Source organism: Coenobita brevimanus, chromosome 11, assembly GCF_032717465.1.
Source record: "Coenobita brevimanus isolate Jiangsu-jjx chromosome 11, ASM3271746v2, whole genome shotgun sequence".
Classification (NCBI taxonomy): Eukaryota; Metazoa; Arthropoda; class Malacostraca; order Decapoda; family Coenobitidae; genus Coenobita; species Coenobita brevimanus.
This window is the reverse complement of record NC_136964.1, coordinates 6,060,814-6,069,927: the sequence shown is the minus strand read 5'-3', so window position 1 is coordinate 6,069,927 and position 9,114 is coordinate 6,060,814.

The following is a 9,114-nucleotide window of genomic DNA, read 5'->3' as shown; positions in this document are numbered from 1 at the left end:
CTCGCCAGTTTAAAACGCTCCCTAACACCTCTTCCTTACTGATTTATTTCTAGATATGCCTGTTCAGTATGCTTCTGTAGGCCTATATCAAATACTTCCATTATTATCTTCCATGTACAGTAACTTTATTCAGTCTTTAGTTTCTTCACTACATTACTTTTTTTTTTAATGTCTTACACAAACGACCATAAGACTGTGTACGAAAGATCTGCTAGTAGTGAAGGGGTACATGAAGGCTGCATCTCACACATCCAATTAACAACGTCTCCCCTAAGATGAATATACTGGTCTGGAGACAAATAATATACCAAAAACATCTTAGCATCGGTCTGTTTTCACCTGAGGGAACTGGACCGCTTCCACAACTTCAATAACTACTTAGCAGTTGTATATATTTCGATGAGTCTTAGTTGTGAGAGAGAAATGAGTCTCCTTGGTTACTAGTCCAACCGACCCTCCAATCTAACAATTCTTGGCTGTCCACTGAGCTGATAGGATACAGGATGTTCTTCAGGTTATATCAAAAACAATTTGCATACAGGTAACATAATGATACCTGACAAGTTAACCTCTTCAGCACGATACTGTCTTTCCTTTTTCCAGTAATCTTTCTAGCGCCAGACTATTTTATGTAGCTTAATAGTAACCTTACATAGTGCAAAGGTTGGTACTATCCTTATTAACGCCTTCAGTACGAATGGTTCTTTCAAAATGAAGAAAATCGTCTGTAGGGAACCAGAATGAAATAAATAATGACGTTATCGTAATAAAGCGAGTGAAGGGTTGAAGCAGAAATAGGAGTTTTAGGGTCGTCAAGGGTAGTCTTTATAAACTCTTCTCAGCTAAATTTGTTCATATGATTGCTTGTATATACGTTTTCCTTCACTCATACACCTACCATACAGTTCACAGTCACGGCAGGGGTGAACACTAAGGTGACAAAAGTACGAAACAAAAACGATTTATGGTAATACTTAATTGCTATGGAGCCTTGTTTGTCTTGCAGATTGGTTAAGGTCCTTGATCAATACAAACCCAGAAATGCTTAAAGTCAACTGCTACCAGGCTATGACAGTCGCCCTAAGAGTCAGTCTCGTTCCTCCTCTACCCTAACGACGTATAAGAGACTTGGAGAAAAGAAGTGGAGGAATAATGAGGAAGATAAGAAGGAAAATATAGAAGTGAAAGAGAAGTTGGAGGGATCAGAGGAAAGAAGTGAGATGGAGATGAATGGAAGAGCTATGAGGGAACTAAAGGTGAAGAGGAATGGGTGAGAAAGGAGTGAATGGGAGAAAGATATGGGCATGGGTTAGAAAGAAGCAACGAGAGAGAGAGAGAGAGAGAGAGAGAGGGAGGGAGGGGGGAGGGGGTGAAAGAAAGCAGTGAAGAGATGGTCCATAAATCCGAGCTGTGTGGAGGAGTATGCGGAGGAATGCGGACGAGTGTGACGGCTGCAGACATAAGCCGTGATGCAGGTCTTCATTTTGTGTGTGTGTGTGTGTGTGTGTGTGTGTGTGTGTGTGAACAGAAGAACTCAAACAGCTTTCAACCACTTTTAACTACATTTGTTGAAGCAGTAAATAAACAGGCCAGGGGTTAGCCTACTGTTTATCTAAATTCAGCGCCCGCGATATGTCGCAGTAAATTATAAGGACGGCTCTGTATGCGTCGTTTCCCGCTCGCTATACGCTGAAGTAAATTATAAGGTCGGTTGTCTATCAGTCGTTTTCTGGTTGGTTTAAGAGACTTTGTAGAAAATCGTCTTTAGCGATTTTATTCACATACTGCGCCTTATAATTTCTTCCTTGTCATTAATAAACATAAACACAGGTAACACACGAAATGATTTACTTTTCCAAGAACTGTTTTTTTAGATCATTCTTGTTGACACCATTTTTTTTTTTTTTTCACTTAGAGTTTTCCAAGCCCAGCTGCTTAGATACTGCTCAAGGTTAAATTTCATCTATTAATGATGAATAAAATCGTTAAATATATTCGTGATTACGTATCTTAAAGGAAATAGGACAAAAAGTTATGTGAGTGACAAGGCAATTGCACTCAATATGGAGAAATAAATTGGGAAGGAAAGTAATTTAGGGAGCCTCTTTAACCGACCTGAATAATACCCCAACTCTGATATAAAAATGATAATAATCATAACCATGAACCGTTTTAATCCGTATGATCTATTGCAAATCGGAAATGAGATGTCATCTGGGAGTAGCGGAATACACAGGTGGTATTTTAAAAGTGGAAGAATTTCAAACGTCCGTCATTTTTGTTTTGTTATATACATCCTTTGCCTTTTCAGGTTTCGGTGAAGTACAAGTACAAGTTGCAGGCAAAAACGGTTTTCACAACGAGGAGAAAGACAAAATCGTCCAATTTTGGTATGAGAACTATCATACGTCACGGATCGATGTCAAGGTCCATACACACGATACACCTAAGGACCATATCTTAATGAGGATTGTCAACCACTCTGAGACCAAGGGAAGGCTGCTGTCCACAGCACAGGTAAGGGCAACAGTGGTCGTCTAGCATCAGTCACACAGACGCAAGCCTATACTGATGCCGCGCGAAACTAAGCCATCTGATGCCTGAAGAAGTCCCACCGTCACCGCTCCCCCAAACTGGACGATTTTGACTTTCTGCTATGCTGTAAAAATCCATTTTTGCTGGAAACTTCTACTTCATTTATGATTAACCCTCTCAGGCACAGGTGTTTTGAGTCGTTAGATTATTTAACAACCTGTAAGCGCTTGCTTAAAGGCTGCCTTCGGCGGCCTCTGCTCGATGTCGTCACTTCCTAGCTTCAGAAATGAGTCATAACCCGGGAATCGGTGGCCCGATTGGGCTGGAAACTGTTTGATTCTTCAAGTTAGAGCATTTGAACGGTATAGTGCTGTAACAAAAATTACGCTATATTCACCGTTTTTGCTGTTACGGTAACAAACCAACAAACATACAGCAACTGGATCTTTATAATATACATAGACAGCATGAACCCATCACCAAAACCTTGAAAGGAAGAAGATGTAGCTTCGAAAACAAAGAAGTATCGCACGTTTCAAATTTTTTCCACTACTTTCAACACCCTGTATTTATACAATCATCGCCAGGAATTTACAGTCGTAATTTGTGCTTCGTTTCGACTTCTGCTCCTGGCTAATCATTCACATTCCCGGGGAAAAAAAAAAAAAAAAAAAAAAAGCAATCTACATATCAAATTTTACAAAGGGCTGACCGATCTCGAGAGAAAATGCAATTAATTTTCAACTCTGAACTAAAATAAAAATGCTGCGAAGAGTAATGCATCAGAAGTCCGTGTAAAGGCGTGTTTTATTTTGTGTCCAAAAATTCCATCCGCGATTCACGACATTTTCATCAACTTCAGTGTACGGCATATATATATATATATATATATACATTTTTTTTTAAATTACGTGATGTAAAATGGTGCCTTAGTTTTGTTTCTCGATGGCAGTTCGGTGTGACTAGTGTACCAGAGTTTGGTAAATGGTCATCATCATCATCATCAGCCATTTTCTGTCAGTATTCATCATCATGCTATCCCTCTTTCCCACTACTACGCGGGGTGAAACTGGTTCACCAGACTTGGTAATAATTCACACCTTAGTTACTGATGCACTTGATATAGAGAAAAACAAACATGAAACACACGCCAACAGGGTAAAAATGTACTCAACCAGCGATCTGTACAAACACCAAATGATTCCGGATGAGCAGCAGTGTTTGATCATTTGTAGCACACACACACACACACACACACACACACACACACACACACACACACACACACAATGCATACATTCATTAATATTTTACATCGTTTGGAGAAAAAAAAAAACACCCATTGTATGTAATATGTCAAAAGGATGGTGAAATTGCAATTTACGCGTTTATCACAAGTATGCCATCAATTTTTAACCGAGTAATTCTATTTGGTGGTGGTGGTGGTGGTGGTGGTGGTGGTGGTGGTCATGCAGTTAATGGTGGTGTAGTTTGGGGAAAATGTAGGTAAAAGCGTTGTACAGAGTGAAAAGGTACAAGAAGTGCAGAGCCATATATTGACCCACAATAAACTTATTTTTTATATCTACGAATACTGGAAAAATACATTCCTTAAACCAACAAAAAATCGTATATATAAAACCAATAGAATTAGTCATTATGATAGTGTGTGCCCGATTTGCGTATTGATGATGTGTAATAATCTGCTTTGAGCGCAACTGCATTTGTTCAGTGTATTACAAATGTAGTTTTTGAAAAGCAGAAGCGGCTGCCCAAAGGAACACAGTGAACATTAACACATATGTTCATGTATTTAAGTGTACTGGACAAAAACTGAGTGTTCTTATATGTGCATATTAATCAAATATTGATATCAATAATTCAGTTCCTTAATCACTCCATTTGGATGACACCTGACGATTGTATTCGACTTTGGAAAGACTTTTCGAAGTTTGATAAAACTCTTTCACTACTGAATGTGTCCTAAACTGAGTCAAATCATCTCTTGGTATTTAAAAAACAATATGAATACGTGAAATATTAACATATAATTTCATTTGCTTATCAGTATATATTATCAGGCAGCAACATAGCTAAACAAGGGAGAAAGTAATGGGTTTCGAATGGCGTTTTTTAAAAAATCAGTTATATAAATGAATGTCAGGGGCAGAACAAGCGTGAGTGCTTGTACAGATACTAACTACGGCAGGAAAAACGGACTAGTGTGTCTGGACAAAGACACAAGCGAGATTGGCCTCAACTTTGCTGTGAAAATTAGTGGAGTCGTATTGTTTGATCAACTTTTTCTTATTATTTTTTGTGTAACCCCAGTCTGGTTGGCTAAGCAGATCCAGCTACCGTAGGCATGCAAGCGCCCCTGCAGGACCGTTTCGTGGAGTGAACCGATGTTCCCCTGCAGTAAACAACGCCACGCCACAGTGAGGTGCGGGGAAAAGTGTGGAGATTTGGTTCCTGATGGACGCCGTATTTGCGTCTCTAAACCCCCATATAACAGGGGTACCACACTAGGCTCCACATTACCCTGTTATTTGGTTATATTCGTTAGCACCCAACGTCATAGACAGTTTCCTGGGTTACAGGAAACCAATAAGGTTGTCATTCAGTGTAGAACCACCTGAAGTGGAGAGAATAGTAATATAAGGTGACAGGAATGATGGGAAAAATAGGAAAAGAGGAGAGCAGACAGAGAAATAGAATAATGAAGGTGAAGGAAGAAGTAGATAGCACTACATCAAGTGAGTGGAAGATGCCCGCCACCACCTACCACCTGTAATATGAAATATCTTGAACTACAACGTTTACTTTTACCTTTATATGAAGAAACAGATACATAATTCTGAAGCACGTGAGAGAGGGAGAGAGAGAGAGAGAGAGAGAGAGAGTATGATAAAAGTGCTAATTCATGATTTATACAGAATAATAAAGATCTAATGAAACAAGAGCGACCATATAAAAAGATAGGACGACGACGACGACGATGATGACAGGGTAAACGGAAAAATAGACATCGAAGTAATTCAATAATAAATGTATTTAAGTAAGATCATATTAAGTTTCCATATCCTACTATCAATCAGTTCTATTAAAAGTATCGCAAGAAATCCAGGAAAAATCAGACGGTGGTAAAATAGATTACTAAAGAAGTAATCAGGATGGAAATATATAAACCAAGAGAAGTAAATCAAACTGTAAGGCAAGAATACAGAGGACAGTATCTTATGTAAAAGGGACAACCTCAGCCAGCCACGGGACAGCCTCAGTCAGCCACGGGACGGCTTCAGTCAGCCACGGGACAGCCTCAGCCAGCCACGGGACGGCCTCAGCCAGCCAAGGGACCGCCTCAGCCAGCCACGGGACAGCCTCAGTCAGCCACGGGACGGCCTCAGCCAGCCACGGGACAGCCTCAGTCAGCCAAGGGACGGCCTCAGCCAGCCGCGGGACAGCCTCGCCCCCACACACACCTCACAGACAGGATCCACTACATAGTCTTCTCGCGTCCGCCGCCACAAAGTTTGGATTAGTTCTTGAATTTTTATTACTGGGATCCGGTGCGTCCGTCCCTCTGGTGGTGGTCAGCAGTGGTTTATGTTTTACTTTTTATTGAGAAAAATGCCTCTAACTTCCAAGAAAGAGACTTCATCACCATTATCATCATCATCACCACCACCACTACATCGCCATCATCATGGATCAAAACTATAAAAAAAAAAAAATGGAGAACTATAAACGGCATACGCAGTGAAATCGGCTAAGTAATCATTCTCGAATCACCAAATCCATTAAAGTAATTCCTCCACCTTGAAAGCATAACACTCCACAAATTGATCTTTATTTTTCTTTAACGTTCGTTTTTCATACACATGTCAAGAAGGGGATCCAAGACCCCTGTCCTGTGCTTCTCCATGCAGCATACTCCATCTATCAACTGATTTTTTTATTCTTTTGCTTGGCCTCAACAACTTCCATACCGCGCTCCCTCACTTACTCCTTTGCCATATCCATGACTTAATATATATAATGCTATGAAACTGGCAATACATTGCTTTAGCAAATGACAGTGAAAAAAGAAATGCAGAAATGCCACCCTAAACTGCACAAACACCTTGATGAACCTTGACAAGTGCAAAACATACACGGTCACCAGGTCTGGCTTTGAGGTGTAATGTACAGGAAAACTGGGCAATGGTGAGTGTCCAGCGGGCCCAGGGTGAGGGAGGAGCCTCGTTCACATTACGGACGAGGTGACGTGTCCTCCAGCGAAGACCAATGGCTTCAGCTGGATCATACAATGAAGGAAAGAAGGTTTCGAGAGACACTGAGAAACCCAAGAAGCACAGAAGGTTTCATAATATGCTGTCAATTCACTGCAGTGTGGCAAGGTAGGTCATTATTCTGCCTGAGCTTCTCACCACTTTCAACTTAACTTTTGGAGACACTCAGCTACAATGGTCTGCGCGTCCTTCTAATTGTCTTACCTTATCACGCTACATTCGCTGCAGGATAAGCTGTTTTGGACCGAATGCAAAATGGAAAATTGCCAGCGACGTGGCCTTGGTGAAAATGTATGATAATTTATTTGGTATCTGATAGGAGCACGTATTTTAAAAGCTGTCTTGTGGAAAACTTCAAATTCTGCTACAAAATAAAACATCCCTCGCTCGTATACTACCCAATTTTCTCCCTCCACAATTATCCTGGTCACCTCTTCCCCTTACTTAACCGTTATTCTTTATGCTCTCTTAGCCAGTCTCATCTTCAACTGCCTCGAAGTATTTGTTTCTTCCGTTCATTCATCAGAACATATACTGTATTACTCGAGAGGCACTTCATAGTTAAGTCGCAGAGTGCAGAATGCTTGAGGAAATTACATACGTGTAGTGTGTGGAGTCATTAACATACTTCGGGCACAAAAAAGAAGAAGAAAGAAAGACCAATGTCTGCCAAACTTTCAATTAGCGGCGGGGATAAACTAAGATTTACGAGAGAGAAGAGAGATGGAAGTCACTTTACGCCGCCTCAGAGGGATGCTCCACCCACTCCTTGTCTCTCCCATCATTTTTCCTGTCCACTCTCCTCTCCCTCTCGTCCTCCTCATCCCCGTCATCCGTCTCCCGGCCGCTCTGGTGTTGACAGTCCTGGTTTTGACTCAGGTTCTCGCCTCGATGGACTCAGGTTCGGCGTCTAAGATGAAGACAGAGAATGTGGTGGGGCCTTCACGTCGGCCATATGTGTAGCGTTTAGAACCCAGGCTGGCTTAATATCTGAAAGGTTAGTTTGCGTCAGATGCTATATTGCGTTTATATACGGTAGGTTTCAGTAAATCAGGTATTAAGTTTTGTGCTTAATCCAAATAATTTTCATTGTCTACAATTTAGTAATGGCGCGTGCAATAACTTGTATTTCATACAAGCACGTGGTGTGTTGACTGGCAGAGTCTTGGATGCCATGCATCGGACAGACATGTACGAGACTGTGATGATTGCAGCGTGGACTCGATCAATAGCAGTACTAACGACAATATACGAATGCGTTATATTAATGGTACAATTTTCCCGTAATTTCACTTCTGTTAATACCGACGAGACTGATGGAGAGACGTAACATTACTACAGTAGATACCAGGTAGACCAATGGTACAGCATGACAAAGAATTACGCATTCGACTCTTCCTGTCGGCACAACTATGTCATTGTATCTGTTGTAAAAGAACCTTGTTACCTGAACACAGAGAACACATCAACTCCTTGTGCAGTGGAATTTTCCGTCAGCAGAATGAAATCATTTGGAAATATCCAATTAATTATTATTTAGTGACACCTTGCCCTGAAAAGTGTAAATCATTCCATTGCTCTAAATATAGTTACATTTTTGCCTCAAGCTGCATTTAACATTGTGTTACGATAACAACAGTAGTTACTGAGTATGCACAGAAGTAACTTTTCCTCATGTCGAGGCTGCCACTAACAGTAAACAACGTAGAAAAATAGACAGCAAGACCGCAGGTCAACAGCCTACAGGTACCTGCGTGACCGGCGATGTCAAGGGTTATGGATGTCACCATGATATCAAGTGCAGCCTCATACAGGGCAAGTTGGCGTGTTCAACCACCGCTGACGGAGGATAATAAGCTGTATAAATGTCACCATGTTACCAAGTGCAGCATCATACAGGACAGGTCGGCGTGTGCAACCACCGCTGACCAGGGAGGTGAGGCGCTGTGAATGTCACCACGACAGCAAGTGCGGCCTCACACAGGGCAACTGGATGCATTTCAGGCCTGTCGGAACTGCCAACCAGCGCCGACATATTTTATGATGGATAAAACATTTTTTCAGTCCTAACTGAACATGCTGTTGAGCTCTATTGCACTGCAAATTTGTGGAGCAAAATCGCAGATAAATCACAAAAATATTTCTTGTCAAATATCGAACTGTAACGTTAGAATAATAACTGAGCTAACGCCAGAAAAATAATTCTTTCTTCCAGTAAAACTGGCTTTTTCTATCAGTTACGTCATGTTTTTGTCAAACGATGTTCACTGTTCATCAAAAAAGAGTT